We start from the raw sequence: 16,626 nt of genomic DNA, 5'->3' as shown, positions 1-16,626 counted from the left end.
TTCCTCTTTCTGGTTGCATCATTGTCCTTTATTGACTGTTTTATAAACTCACGTTACGTCAGCTTGGTTAAGGAAAGCAGTCTTTAATTCTGGCAGAAAAGATAAGGACTATTAAACTCTTGGGCCTGCTTGCTGAGACAGATGATGGGGCTGCCTTCCTGGACATCCTACCAACCTTATGGATTTTGCCTTCACTCATTCTGTTCATAATGTGTTAGGACAGCCAGCATGACCTTAATGTCCCTCTCAGATACATGTTTCTTTAGTTTTGAATAAAATGACCAGCTTGATTTTTTTCAGGGGTAGAATTGAGATCTGGCTCTGTGGTGTCAAGGAGGGTGGGTGCGTGTCTGTGAAACTTTCCTTGGTTCTTCAGTTAGAAATAACTATTCCTTCTTTCTGTGATCCTGCAGTACTTCGTTTTTGTTTTTTATGACTGCCCTGAAGTCTGATCTGTTTTATGTCTAGTTTAAGTCCACTCAGCACTACTTAGCCAATTCTGATTTCAACACTATTTCAATTAGAAATTGTCACCTACTCTGTGCCATTCCAGTGGGGTTCCCAATTACAATACCAGGTTTCTCTGATAACAGGAGTGAGTAGAAGATCCAGGCTTGGCCAATCATAGTGCACCATGACCTTGGCCTCAGTGATTGGCTCATGGATGAAATAATGACCCTGATGTAGCCAATCAGAGCTCTTTCCTAGGATTTTTTTTTTAAAGATATTGGGAAAGAGATGGCCTATCTTTCTCCTTGAAATGAAAACTGAATGATTGTGACTGCAAAGTTAATTGTGGTTATGTCCTCTAACTTACGGAATGGTCTGAGAAAAAAGGCTAAAAAACGACTTTAAGCCAGGTGAGAGATAAAGAGAAGGGGACTGAGAATTGTGATGCTGCTTGAGTCCCTGAATGCACTCTTTCCTGAGGCACGGTTCAGTTTGTTCTTATAATTGCTGAAATGAGGCTTCATTTTAAAAATAAACCAGAATATAAATTCTATAAATGAGCACAGCAATTTTTATTTTGCTTTACTGATCGAATTCCAGATGCCTAGCGCAGTGCCTGTCACATAGTAGGTACTCAGCTAATATTTGTTTACTAAATATTTGCAACTGAGTGAGGCATGAAAAACCAAGGGTAAATGTCTTTCCAACCATTTAAGGGACTTTGGGCAAATACCCGGGGGGGGGGGGGCGGGCAGGGCAAATATACAGAGTTGTGGGGATTGGAACCTAGTTTGTGGATTGTGGTATAAAATTTGCTGTGGTGGTTCTGTAAATCTTAAGTGTTTTTTTTTTTTTTTTTTGAGTAAGTTGACACACAATGTTACATTAGTTTCAGGTATGATTGAACATTGATTCAATATTTCCATACATTATGTTATGGTTGTCACACAAGTATAGCTACCATCTGTCACCTTACAGCACTATTACAATACCATTGACTGTGTTCTTTATACTATACCTTTTATTGTTGTGACTTAATTCATTCCATAAGTGGAAGCCTGTACCCCCCACTTCCTTTCACCAATTTTGCCCGTTTCCCCACCCCCTTCCCTTTGTCAACCATCAGTGTGTTCTCTGTATATATAGGTCTGATTCTACTTCTTGTTTGTTTATTCATTTGTTTTTTAGATTCCACATATAAGAAAAATCATATGGTATTGTCTTTCTCAGTCTGACTTATTTCACTTGACATAATCTTTTATTTTTAAATGTAACACACAGGAAAAGTGTATAAACCTAAAACTGTGTAATGGAATGATTTATAAAGTAAAACCTGTGAACTACTACACAGGTTAGGTAATAAAACATTGCTAGTTTTCCTGAAGCTCTTGTATGTTCGTTCTGGACTACTCCCGCCATCTTTACTTGCTAGTGGCTGAAGTTTTATGGTAATCATTTATTTGCTTTGCTTTATGAGTTTAGCACCAATATATGCATCCATTGACATTGCTTTTTAGTTTGTATTTTGTGAACATAATATAAACAATATAGCATATGTGTATATATATTTATATTCTATTGTGCTGTGCTTTCTTCACTCAATATTATGTTTACATGATTCATCGAAGTTGATGCACCTTGCTTTAGTTTATTCTCATTACTGTTTTATAAATGTAACATATTCTGCTGCTGAAATTTCCCCTAGATTTTGGCTATAAAATCTGTGCTGCTATTTAACTATTGTACATGTATCTTGGTGCCTATGTATCCATGTTTTCTATGGTATATTTTACCTAGGAGTTAAATTGCTGAATCATAGTATATGCCTATTTTTAACTTTAACAGATAATGCTTTACATTGTCACCAGTCCTAGGTCTTCTCAGATTTTTTTTCCCCCACAAATCTTCATGCAGCTTTCAAGTATGGTTCTTAGAGATGTATTTACCATGGGGTTTTTGCTGGTTTTGTTTTTTTACTGAAGAGTAATTGACATGTGTTAGTTTGAGGTGTACAAAATAGTGATTTGAAATTTATATGCATTATGAAGTGGTCACCACAATAAGTCTAGTTACCATTTGTCACCATATAAAGTTATTACAATATTATTGACCATATTCCCTATGCTGTACATGTCTTATTTTATAACTGGAAGACTGTACCTCTTAATCCCCTTCACCTTTTTCATCTACCCATCCTCCTCCTCCCCTCTGGCAACCATCAATTCTGTGTATTTATGAATTTGTTCTATCCTGTTTTGTTCATTTGTTTCTTAGGTTCCACATATAAATGAAATCATATGGGATTTTTTTTTCTGTCTTATTTTACTTAGCATAATGCCCTCTAGGTCCATCCATGTTGTCACAAATGGCAGAATTTCATTCTATCTTATGGCTGAATAATATTCCATATGTGTGTGTGTGTGTGTGTGTGTGTGTGTGTGTGCGCACGCGCGCGCACACATGCACGTGCTACTTCTTCATCCATTCATCTATCAGTGGATATTTTAGTTGTTTTCATATCTTGATAATGTATGATGAATATAGCAGTGCATATATCTTTCAAATTAGTGTTTTTGTCTTCTTCAGATAAATACCTAGAAGTGGAATTGATGGATTCTATGGTAGTTCTATTTTTAATTTTTTGAGGAACCTCCATGCTGTTTTCCACAGTGGTTACACCAATTTACATTCCCACCAATAGTGTGAGGGCTCCGTTTGCTTCACATCCTTGTCAACACTTGTTATTTCTTTTTAATAATAGCCATTTTGGTGATATCTCATGGTTTTGATTGGTATTTTCCTGATGGATAGTAATGTTGAGATTTTTTCATGTGCTTGTTGGCCTTTTGTATGTTGTCTTTGGAAAAATGTCTACTCACATCCTCTCCCCATTTTTTTTAATTGGAGTTTTTATATTGAATTTTAGAAGTTCTTTATATACTTTGGATGTTAACCCCTTATTGTATATATCATTTGTGACTATATTTTCCCTTTCAATAGGTTGCCTTTTTGTTTTATTGATGGTATCTTTTGTTGTGCAAAAACTTTTAAGTTTCATGTAGTCCTATTAGTTTATTTTTGTTTTTATTGTCCTTTCCTGGGGAGACATCAAAAAAATATTACTAATACCCATGTCAAAGGCTTACTGCTTATATTTTCTTCTAAGGGTTTTGTGGTTTCAAGTCTTACATTCAAATCTTTAATATGTTTTAAGAAAGTGGTCTAGTTTCATTCTTTTGCATGTAGCTGTCCAGTTTTCCCAACACCGTTTATTGAAGAGAGCATCTTTTCCCCATTGTATTTTCTTTCCTCCTTTGTTGTAGGTTAATTGGCCATATAGGCCTGTGTTATTTCTGGGCTCTGTATTCTGTTCCTTTGATCTATGTATCTGTTTTTGTGCCAGTACCATATTGTTCTGATTACTACAGCCTTGTAGTACAGTTTGAAATCAGAGAGTGTGTTACTGCAGCTTTGTTCTTTTTTCTCAAATTTGTCTTTTCTATTTGGGATCTTCTGTGGTTTTACAAACTTCAGGATTATTTGTTGTAGTTCTGTGAAAAATGCCATTGGTATTTTGATAGGGATTGCATTGAAACTGTAAATTGTTTTGGGTAGTATGGACATCTAAAAAATATTCCTTCAATTCATGAACACCAGATATCTTTCCATTTTTTGAGTTGTCTTCAATTTCTTTAATCAGTGTCTTATAGTTGTCAGGCCTTTCACCTCTTTGGTTAGATTTATCCCTAACTATTTTATTCTTTTTTGGTGAAATTGTAGAATGGGATTATTTTCTTTTTCTCCTACTTCATTATTAGTATATAGAAACACAACAGATATCTAGATACTTATTTTGCATACTGCAAGTTTCCTGAATTCATTTATTCTAGCAGTGTTTTGGTGGAGGCTTTGGGATTTTTTTATGCATTGTATCATGTCATCTGAAAATAGAATTTTACTTCTTTCTTTCCAATTTGTGTCTTTTATTTCTTTTTCTTGCCTAATTGCTGTGACTAAGACAAAATATTATGTAATATAATATAAAAGTGGGGGTAGTGAGCATCCTTGTCTTAGTCTCATCTTATAGGAAAAATTTTAGCTTTTCACCATTGAGTATGATGTTAGCTATGGTTTGCTTTTATTTTGTTGAGGTACATTCCCTCTAACCCATTTTGTTGAGTGTTTTTTTCTCTTTTTAAACTTAACTTTAAAAAAATTTTTTTAAGGATTTTATTTATTTTCCAGAGAGAGAGAGAGAGAGAGAGAGAGAGAGAGAGAGAACAAGCAGGGGGAATGGCAAGCAGAGGGAGAAGCAGACTCCCCTCTGAGTAGGAACCCCATGCAGGACTCGATCCCAGGACCCTGGGATCATGACCTGAGCCAAAGGCAGACACTTAACCAACTGAGCCACCCAGACACCCCTTTGCTGAGTGTTTTTATCATAAATCTATGTTGAACTTTGTCAAACGCTTTTTCTGAATCGATTGAGTTGATTATATGATCTCTATCTTGGATTTGGTTAATGTGATGTATCATGTTGATTGATTTTGTGGATATTGAACCATTTTTGCATCCCTAGGATAACTCCCACTTGGCCATGTGTATGATCCTGTTAATGTATTATTGGATTTGATTTGTAAAAATATCAACAAAATATTAACATCAGTGTTGATCAGGGAAATTGGCCTGTAATTTTCTTTTTTGTAGTGTCTGTCTTTGGTTTAGGTTTTAAGGTAATACTGGCTTTGTAGAATGAGTTTAGAAGTATTCCTTCCTTATTAATTTTGTGGAGTAGTTTGAGAAAGGTAGGTATTAACTCTTCTTTAAATATTTGGTAGAATTTACTTATGAGGCCATCTGATCCTGGCCTTTTGTTTATTGGGAGCTTTTTGATTACTGATTTAATTCCATTACTAATAATCAGTCTGTTCAGATTTTTTATTTCTTCCTGATTCACTTTTGAAAGATTGTATGTTCTTAGAAATTTATCCATTCTTCTATGTTGTTGGTTCATAATTATTTATACTAGTCTGTTATGATCCTATGCATTTCTATGGTATCAGTTATAATTTTCTCTTTCATTTCTGATTTTATTTGGGCCCTCTCTTTTTTCCTTGATGAGTCTAACTAAAAGTTTTCCAATTTTGTTAATTTTTCAAGAACCAGCTCTTAGCTTCATTGATATTTGCTATATATTTTTAGTTTTCTATTTCATTTATTTCCACTCTGATATTTATTTCCTTTCTTCTACTAGCTTTGAGATTCATTTGTTCTTTTTCCTTTGAGTGCAGGTTAGATTAAGATTTTTCTTGTTTCTTGAGGTGGCTTTGCAATACTATAAACTTACCTCTTAGGACTGCTATTTCTGTCCCATGATTTTGGAATGCTATATTTTCATTTTTATTTGTCTCAGGATATCTTTTTATTTCCTTTTTATTTCTTAATTTACCCATTGGCTATTTAGTGTCATGTTACTTAGTCTCCACGTGTTGTGTTTTTACTAATTTTCTTATAACTGATTGCTAGTTTCATATCATTGTGGCCAGAAAAGATGCTTGATATGATTTCAGTCTTCTTAAATTTATTGAGACATTTTTGTGACCTAACATGTGATGTATCCTGGAGAATGGTCGATGAGCACTTGAGAAGAATGTGTATTTTGCTGGTTTTGAATGGAATGTTCTCTATGTATCTCTTAAATCCATCTCATTTAATGTATTATTTAAGGCCAGTGTGTCTTTATTTTCTGTCTGGATGATCTACCCATTTGTGTAAGTGAGAAGTTAAGTTCCCCTGCTATCACTGTATTACTATCAATTTCCTCCTTTGTGGGTTAATATTTGCTTCATCTATTTTGGTGTTTTATGTTCGGTGTATAAATATTTATAAGTGTTATATCTTATTGGATTGATCCCTTTTTCATTTTCATTATGTAATTCCCTTTTTTGTCACACATTACAGTCTTGTTTCAAAGTTTATTTTGTCTGATACAGGTACTGCTACCCCAGCTTTCTTTTCATTTCCATTTGCACGGAATGTCCAATTCTGTCCCTTCGCTTCAGTCTGTTTCAGTCTTTAGATCTGAGGTGAGTCTCTTGTAGGCTGCATATATATGGGGTTTTTTTTTTTTTTTTTAATCCATTCAGTCACTCTATATCTTTTGATTGGAGCATTTAGGAACATTCATTCCATTTACATTTAAACTAATTATTGTTATTTACTTATTGTAAATTTTCTTATTTTCTGTTATTTTGTTATTTTCTGTTTTTTTTTTCTTTTATAGTTCTCTGTTTATTTCTTTGTCTCTTGTCTCCTCCCTTGTGATTTGCTGACTTTCTTTAGTGTTATATTTAGATTCTTTTCTGTTTATACATAACTGCCATATAATATATATAGCAGTCTATTTTAAGTTGGTGGTCACTCAAGTTTGAACACATTCTAAAAGTACTACTTTTGACCTTCTTACCCCCATGTTTTATGTTTTTGATGTCATATTTTACATTTTTATTTTGTGTATCCCCTAATTATTGTAGACGTAATTGATTTTACTATTTTTGTTTTTTTAATCTTCATGCTAAATTTATAAGTGGTTGATCCACTATCTTTGCTATATGTTTGCCTTTACCAGGAGATTACTTTTCTTTCATATATATTCTTATTTGTAGTTACGGCCTTTTTTCCCCACTTAAAGAAGTCTCTTTAATAATTTTTTGTAAAGCTGGTTTAGTGGTGATAGACTTTAGCTTTTACTTGTCTGGGGAACTCTTTACTTCCCCTTCAATTCTGAAGGAGAATATTGCTGAGTAGAGAATTGTAAGAATTGTAAGGATTTTTTTTTTCCCCTTTCAGTGCTTTAAATATCTTGTGCTAGTTTCTTCTGACTGGCAAAGTTTCTGTTGGAAATTCAGTTGATAGTTTTATGGGGATTCCCTTATATGTAATTGTTTTTCTCTTCCTGCTTTTAAGATTTTCTATCTTTAATTTTTGCCATTTTAATTATAACATGTTTTAGTGTGGATCTCTTTGGGCTCATCTTGTTAGGGGCTTCCTTTGCTTCCTGGATGTATATATCTGTTCCTCAGATGGATTCTCAGATCTCTCTCTTTCTCTGTCTTCTAAGATCCCTGTAATGTGAATATTATTATTCTTGATGTTGTCTCAAAGGTCCCTTGAACTGTTCTCACTTTTAAAATCCCCTTTTTTCGGACACCTGGGTGGCTCAGTTGGTTAAGTGACTGCCTTCAGCTCAGGTCATGCTCCCAGGGTCCTGGGATCGAGCCCCATATTGGGCTCCCTGCTTGGCCGGAAGCCTGCTTCTCCCTCTCCCACTCCTCCTGCTTGTGTTCCCTCTCACGCTGTCTCTCTCTCTCTCTCTCTCTCTCTCTGTCAAATAAATAAATAAATAAAAATAAATAAATAAATATCTTTAAAATTCCCTTTTTTTCTTTTTGGTGTTCTGTTTGGGTGAATTCCATTACCCTGTCTTCCTGATCTCTGACCCATTCTTCTGTATCACCTAATACGCTATTTATTCCCTCTAGTGTATTTTTCCTTTCTCTTATTGTATTCTTCAGCTCTGATTGGTATTTTCTCATATTTTCTCTCTTTGTTGAAAATCTCACTATGTTCATCCATTATTTTCTCAAGTATGGCAAGCATCTTTATCATGATTTTTAACTCCTTCTCAGGCTGATTGTTATCTCCATTTAGTTTTTTTCCTGAAGATTTGTCTTGTTCTTTTATTTGCAACATATTCTCTTTATACTCATTTCCTCATTCTCTGTGCTTGTTTCTGTGTATTGGGTAGTTAAGCTATGTCTTCTAGTCATGAAAAAAAATGGCATCATGTAAGAGATGATCCTATGGTACTCAGAAGGGCGATTCCCCCTAGCCACCAGAGCCAGGTGTCTCAGGGGTATCCCTTGTGGGCTGCATGAAAGCTCCTATTGCAATGGGGCTGCCATGGCTTCAGCTACACTGGTGGGTAGGGGTGGCCCTGCCCCAGCTTCTCAGACTTTTATTTTAGCCAATTTGGTGTATAGTTGTAGTTTGCTTATAGTTTTCATTTGCATTTCCCTGCTTATTGAAGAAGTTGATCTTATTTACTTATTGGTCATTTGAAATTTTTCTTTTGTAAAATATCCACTTAAGTCTTCAGCTTACTGTTTTTATTGATTTGTCTAGCACATTCTTATGTATTTGTAGTTCCTTATGTATTCTGTTTATGAGTCCTTTGATAGTGATATGGTTAAAACTATATCCTCAGGTTCTGTGGCTTTATCTGCACTTTGTGAAGGTATGTTCTGATTAATAGAAACTCATAATTTTATTAAGTACATCAGTATTTTTCCTTATGTATAATTTCTTTTGTGATTATTTTTTCTTTAAATTTTTTATTGTTATGTTAATCACCATACATTACATCATTAGTTTGTGATGTAGTGTTCCATGATTCATTGTTTGTGCATAACACCAAGTGCTCCACGCAGAACGTGACCTCTTTAATACCCATCACCAGGCTAACCCATCCCCCCACCCCCTCCCCTCTGGAACCCTCAGTTTTTCAGAGTCCATCGTCTCTCATGGTTTGTCTTCCCCTCCGATTTACCCCCCTTCATTCTTCCCCTCCTGTTATCTTCTTTTCTTTTTTTTCTTAACATATATTGCATTATTTGTTTCAGAGGTACAGATCTGTGATTTAAGAGTTTTGCAAAATTCACAGCACTCACCATAGCACATACTCTCCCCAGTGTCTATCACCCAGCCACCCCATCCCTCCCACCCCACCTCCACTCCAGCAAACCCCACTTTGTTTCCAGAAATTAGGGATTTCTCATATCAGTGATGTCATATGATACATGTCCTTCTCTGATTGACTTATTTCACTCAGCATAATACCCTCCAGTTCCATCCATGTCGTTGCAAATGGCAAGATCTCATTCCTTTTGATGGCTGCATAATATTCCACTGTGTATATGTCCCACATCTTCTTTATCCATTCATCTGTCAATAGACATCTTGGATCTTTCCACAGTTTAGTTATTGTGGACATTGCTGCTATAAACATCGGTGTGCACTTATCCCTTCGGATCCCTACATTTGTATCTTTGGGGTAAATACCCAGTAGTGCAATTTCTGGATCGTATGGTAGCTCTATTTACAACTTTTTGAGGAACCTCCATACTGTTTTCCAGAGTGGTTGCACCAGCTTGCATTCCCACCAACAGAGTAGGAGGGTTCCCCTTTCTCCGTATCCCTGCCAACATCTGTCGTGTCCTGACTTGTTAATTTTAGCCATTCTGACTGGTGTGAGGTGGTATCTCATTGAGGTTTTGATTTGGATTTCCCTGATGCCGAGGGATGTGGAGCACTTTTTCATGTGTCTGTTGGCCATTTGGATGTCTTCTTTGGAAAAATGTCTGTTCATGTCTTCTGCCCATTTCTTGATTGGATCATTTGTTCTTTGGGTGTTGAGTTTGATAAGTTCTTTATTTTTTTTAAATATTTTATTTATTTATTTGAGAGAGCAACAATGAGAGATGGAGAGAGAATACATGAGAGGGGGGAGGGTCAGAGGGAGAAGCAGGCTCCCTGCAGAGCAGGGAGCCCGATGCGCTACTCGATCCAGGGACTCCAGGATCATGACCTGAGCCGAAGGCAGTCGCTTAACCGACTGAGCCACCCAGGCGCCCTGATAAGTTCTTTATAGATTTTGGATACTAGCCCTTTATCTGATATGTCCTTTGCAAATATCTTCTCCCATTCTGTCGGTTGTCTTTTGGTTTTGTGGACTGTTTCTTTTGCTGTGCAAAAGCTTTTTATCTTGAGGAAATCCCAATAGTTCATTTTTGCCCTTGCTTCCCTTGCTTTTGGCAATGTTTCTAGGAAGAAGTTGCTGTGGCTGAGGTCAAAGAGGTTGCTGCCTGTGTTCTCCTTTAGGATTTTGATGGCCTCCTGTCTCACATTTAGGTCTTTCAACCATTTGGAGTCTATTTTTGTGTGTGGTGTAAGGAAATGGTCCAGTTTCATTCTTCTGCATGTGGCTGTCCAATTTTCCCAACACCATTTGTTGAAGAGACAGTCTTTTTTCCATTGGACATTCTTTCCCGCTTTGTTGAAGATTAGTTGACCATAGAGTTGAGGGTCCATTTCTGGGCTCTCGATTCTGTTCCATTGATCTATGTGTCTGTTTTTGTGCCAGTACCATACTGTCTTGATGATGACAGCTTTGTAATAGAGCTGGAAGTCCAGAATTGTGATACCGCCAGCTTTGCTTTTCTTTTTCAACATTCCTCTGGCTATTCGGCATCTTTTCTGGTTCCATACAAATTTTAGGATTATTTGTTCCATTTCTTTGAAAAAAGTGGATGGTATTTTGATGGGGATTGCATTGAATGTGTAGATTGCTCTAGGTAGCATTGACATCTTCACAATGTTTGTTCTTCCAATCCGTGAGCATGGAATGTTTTTCCAATTCTTTGTGTCTTCCTTAATTTCTTTCATGAGTATTTTATAGTTTTCTGAGTACAGATCCTTTGCCTCTTTGGTTAGATTTATTCCTATGTGTCTTATGGTTTTGGATGCAATTGTAAATGGGATTGACTCCTTAATTTCTCTCCCTTCTGTCTTGTTGTTGCTGTATAGGAATGACACTGATTTCTGTGCATTGATTTTATATCCTGCCACTTGATTGAATTCCTGTATGAATTCTAACAGTTTTGGGGTGGAGTCTTTTGGGTTTTCCACATACAGTATCATATCATCTGCAAACAGGGAGAGCTTGACTTCTTTTCTGATTTGGATGCCTTTGATTTCTTTTTGTTGTCTGATTGCTGTGGCTAGGACTTCTAATACTATGTTGAATAGCAGTGGTGATAGTGGACATCACTGCCGTGTTCCTGACCTTAGGGGGAAAGCTCTCAGTTTTTCCCCATTGAGAATGATATTCGCTCTAGGTTTTTCATAGATGTTTTTATGATATTGAGGTATGTACCCTCTATCCCTATACTCTGAAGAGTTTTGATCAAGAAAGGATGCTATACTTTGTCAAATGCTTTTTCTGCATCTATTGAGAGGATCATATGATTCTTGTTGTTTCTTTTGTTAATGTATTGTATCACGTTGATTGATTTGCAGATGTTGAACCAAACTTGCAGCCCATGGATAAATCCCACTTGGTCATGGTGAAGAATCCTTTTAATGTACTGTTCGATCCTATTGGCTAGTATTTTGGTGAGAATTTTTGCATCCATGTTCGTCAAGGATATAGGTCTGTAAGTCTCCTTTTTGATGGGGTCTTTGTCTGGTTTAGGGATCAAGGTAATGGTGGCCTCATAAAATGAGTTTGGAAGTTTTCCTTCCATTTCTATTTTTTGGAACAGTTTCAGAAGAATAGGCATTAATTCTTCCTTAAATGTTTGGTAGAATTTCCCTGGGAAGCCATCTGGCCCTGGGCTTTTGTTTGTTGGGAGATTTTTGATGACTGCTTCAATTTCCTCCGTGGTTATAGGTCTGTTCAGGTTTTCTATTTCTTCCTGATTCAATTTTGGTAGTTGATACATCTCTAGGAATCCACCCATTTCTTCCAGGTTATCTAATTTGCTGGCATAGAGTTGCTCGTAATATGTTCTTATAATTGTTTGTATTTCTTTGGTGTTGGTTTTGATTTCTCCTCTTTCATTCATGATTTTGTTGATTTGGGTCCTTTCTCTTTTCTTTTTGCTAAGTCTGGCCAGGGGTTTATCAATCTTGTTAATTCTTTCAAAGAACCAGCTCCTAGTTTCGTTGATCTGTTCTACTGTTCTTTTGGTTTCTGCTTCATTGATTTCTTATCTGATCTTTATTATTTCCCTTCTCCTGTTCGGTTTAGGCTTTATTTCTGTTTTTTTCTCTAGCTCCTTTAGGGTGTAGGGTTAGGTTGTGTATTTGAGACCTTTCTTGTTTCTTGAGAAAGGCTTGTATTGCTATATAGCTACCTCTTAGGACTGCCTTTCCTGCATCCCAAAGATTTTGAACAGTTGTGTTTTCATTTTCATTTGTTTCCATGAAATTTTTTAATTCTTCTTTAATTTCCTGGTTGATCCATTCATTCTTTAGTAGGATGCTCTTTATCCTCCATGTATTTGAGTTCTTTCTGCCTTTCCTCTTGTGATTGAGTCCTAGTTTCAAATGGACATCTTGGATCTTTCCACAGTTTGGTTATTGTGGACATTGCTGCTATAAACATTGGTGTGCATGTATCCCTTCGGATCCCTACATTTGTATCTTTGGGGTAAATACATTTCAGACCACAATCAAAGCATTGTGGTCTCAAAATATGCAGGGAAAGATCCCAGTCTTTTGGTACCAATTGAGACCTGATTTGTGACCTAGTATGTGATCTATTCTGGAGAATGTTCCATGGACACTAGAGAAGAATGTGTATTCCATTGCTTTGGGATGGAATGTTCCATATATGTCTGTGAAGTCCATTTGGTCCAGTGTGTCATTTAAAGTCTTTATTTCCTTGTTGATCTTTTGCTTAGATGATCTGTCCATTTCAATGAGGTGGGTATTAAAGTCCTCCACTATTATTGTATTGTTGTCAATGTGTTTCTTTTTTTTTGTTATTAATTGGCTTATATAATTGGCTGCTCCCGTGTTAGGGGCATAGATACTTACAATTGTTAGGTCTTCTTGTTGGATAGACCCTTTAAGTAGGATATAGTGTCCTTCCTCACCTCTTATTACAGTCTTTGTTTTAAATTCTAATTTGTCTGATATAAGAATTGCCACTGCAGCTTTCTTTTGGTGTCCATTAGCATGGTAAATGGTTTTCCATCCCCTCACTTTCAATCTGGGGGTGTTTTGGGGTCTACAATGAGTCTCTTGCAGACAGCATATCGATGGTTCTTGTTTTTTAATCCAATCTGATAGCCTGTGTCTTTTGTGGGGCACTTCGCCCATTTACATTAAGGGTAACTATTGAAAGATATGAATTTAGTGCCATTGTTTTGCCTGTAAGATGACTGTTGCTGTATATTGTCTGTGTTCCTTTCTGGTCTATGCTGTTTTTAGGTTCTGTCTTTGCTTAGAGGACCCCTTTCAATATTTCTTGTAGGGCTGGTTTCATGTTTGCAGAGTCCTTTAGTTTATGTTTGTCCTGGAAGCTTTTGTCTCTCCTTATTTTTTCAGTGACAGCGTAGCTGGGTATAGTGTTCTTGGCTGCATATTTTTCTCATTTAGTGCTCTGAAGATATCATGCCAGTCCTTTCTGGCCTGCCAGGTCTCTATGGATAGGTCTGTTGCCAGTGTAATGTTTCTACCCTTGAGGTTACATATCTCTTCTCCCGAGCTGCTTTCAGGATTTTCTCTTTGTCTCTGAGACTCGTAAATTTTACTATTAGATGCTGGGGTGTTGACCTATTTTTTATTGATTTTGAGAGTGGTTCTCTGTGCCTCCTGGATTTTGATGCCTTTTTCCTTCCCCACATTAGGGAAGTTCTCTCTTATAATTTGCTCCAATATACCTTCTGCCCCTCTCCTTCTTTTTCTTCTGGGATCTCAATTATTCTAATGTTTTGCATTATGGTATCGCTTATCTCTCGAATTCTGCCCTCGTGATCCAGTAGTTGTTCATCTCTCTTTTTCTCAGCTTCTTTATTTTCCATCATTTGGTCTTCTATATCACTGATTCTCTCTTCTGCCTCATTTATCCTAGCAGTTAGTGCCCCCATTTTTGATTTCACCTCATTAATATCCTTTTTGATTTCGACTTGGTTAGATTTTAGTTCTTTTATTTCTCCCGAAAGGGTTTCTCTAATAACTTCCACGCTTTATTCAAGCCCAGCTTGTATCTTTAAGAGCATGATTCTGAACTCTAGGTCCGCCATCGTACTAATGTCCGTATTGAGTGGGTCCCTGGCCGACGGTACTGCCTCTTGTTCTTTTTTTTTTGAGGTGATTTTTTCCATCTTGTCATTTTGTCCAGAGGAGAATAGATGAATGAGAGAACAAAATGCTAACAGGGTAACAACATCCCCAGAAAATATACTCTAAAGAAATCAGAAAACACCTGAAACCAGGGGAAAAGAAAGGGAAAGAAAGGAAAAAGAAAGAAAAAAGATAAAAACAAACAGGGGTGCCTGGGTGGCTCAGTTGTTAAGCGTCTGGCCTTCCGCTCAGGTCATGATCCCAGGATTCTGGGATCGAGCCCTGCATCGGTCTCCCTGCTCGGTGGGGAGCCTGCTTCTTCCTCTCCCACTCCCCCTTCTTGTGTTCCCTCTCTCGCTGTGTCTCTCTCTGTCAAATAAATAAAGTCTTTAAAAAAAAAAGATAAAAAACAAGAAAAAAACAGAATATGATCAAATATGATCAGGTGGTGCATAGATCAGTGCCACACACTAGATTTTGGGTGTATTTTGGTCTGTTAGAAGAAAGTGCCTCCTAAAATTTTAAAGAAAGAAAGATTTATATCTGTACATAATAAGGGTTGATACAATGAAGGGATAGCACATGACTGTAAAGATGAAAATTATAAAAAAATTTATAAAAGGAATTGATAAGAAGTTGGTTGAAAACAGAATGAAAATTTAAAAAAAGGGGAGAGAATGTGATCAGGAGGAGACTGGAACAAAGCCATACACTAGAGATTTAGGGTATATTTTGATCTGTTAGAAGAAATTATATCTCAAAATTTTAAAGAGAGAACAACTTATATATATATATATATGCCAAAAATAGGGTAACTACTATGAAGGGATAGAATATGACTTAAAAATGAAAAATAAAATGTTTTTTTTTAAAAAGATTGATAAGATGTTTGAAAAAGGGAAAAAGAAAAATTCAAAAAAAAAGTTAAAAAAATTAACTTTGAAAGACTAAAGAATCATGGTAAAAAAGCCATGAATTCTATGAGCGGTATTCCCCTAGCACTGGAGTTCTTCCGTTCTCATTGATCGGTGAACTTGGTCTTGGCTGGCTGTTCTTGCCGTTCTTCTCGGGGAGCGGCCTGTTACCGTGGTTCCCAAATGTCTTTGCCGGAGGCGGAATTGCCCCGCCCTTGTTGGTCCAGTCTAAGTAATCTGCTTGGGTTTGCTCTCGGGAGCTTTTGTTCCCTGCAAGCTTTCTGAACAGTTTTGGAGGACGATAGTTAAAATGGCGGCCTCCTAATCTCCACCCCAGAGGAGCCAAGAACTCTGGGCCCCGCTCCTCAGTGCACCCCCAGAGAAAAGCAGTCAGTCACTCCCATCTCCTCGGTCTCCGGCTGCACTCTGTGCTCACCCGGCCTGTGACCAAGCGTTTCTCCCTCAGGCATCCAACCCCGTCTGGAGTCTCCAAACCCAGCAGATTCCTGCGGTGTGCTCCCGCACCACCCCTCCTGGGGGAGGAAGGGGAGTCTCCCCAGATCTGCCACTTGTTGGGTCCCTGCTTGAGGAGCAGTGGCCCGACTGTGCCACAGATCACAGTTTATGGCAACCCCGAGCTGAGAGCCCGCCTTGGCTCCGTTTCTGCAGCCGGCTTCCCTGCTCTGACACCCAGGAGCTCTGCTGCACTCAGGCACCCCTGGTCTTTCTGTGACCCTGAGGGTCCTGAGACCACACTGTCCCACAACAGTTCCACCCCCCGCTTAGCAATTGGAGCGACGTCCCTCCATGGAGCCAACTTCTAAAAGTTCCGATTTTGTGCTCCGCGGCTCTATCACTTGCCAGAAGCGGCAGGTGGAGGCCCCCTCCCCCGCCGTCTATCCTCCCGAATATCGCCTCGGATTCACTTCTCCGCATGTCCTACCTTCCAGTAAGTGGTCGCTTCTCTGTCCAGAAAGTTGTTGCTACTCTCCTCTTCGATCTCCTGTTGAGTTCGTAGGTATTCACAATGGTTTGATGCCTATTCAGCTGAATTCCTGAGACCAGATGAAATCCAGGTCTCCTACTCCTCTGCCATCTTGCCTTTTTTGTGATTTTTATGGCCTGTTCTCTGAAGAGACATATTGACACTCTTACAGTATTTATATAAGCATCCCTGTGTACCATCCATGATTAATGGGAAAGGAGTTAGGCTCCACCTTTTCATCAGAATTTCAAAGAATTTTTCGACATCTTTTAAAATCATCAACCATGATAAAATCAAGGAAATATTTTAGAGAAAGGGGACTAGGATAAATTTAAAGGAAGAAAAGTTCAAGTTGAAAAAAAGAAA

Source organism: Zalophus californianus, chromosome 3 (genome assembly GCF_009762305.2).
Source record: "Zalophus californianus isolate mZalCal1 chromosome 3, mZalCal1.pri.v2, whole genome shotgun sequence".
Taxonomy (NCBI): domain Eukaryota; kingdom Metazoa; phylum Chordata; class Mammalia; order Carnivora; family Otariidae; genus Zalophus; species Zalophus californianus.
Note: the sequence above shows the minus strand (reverse complement) of the source record.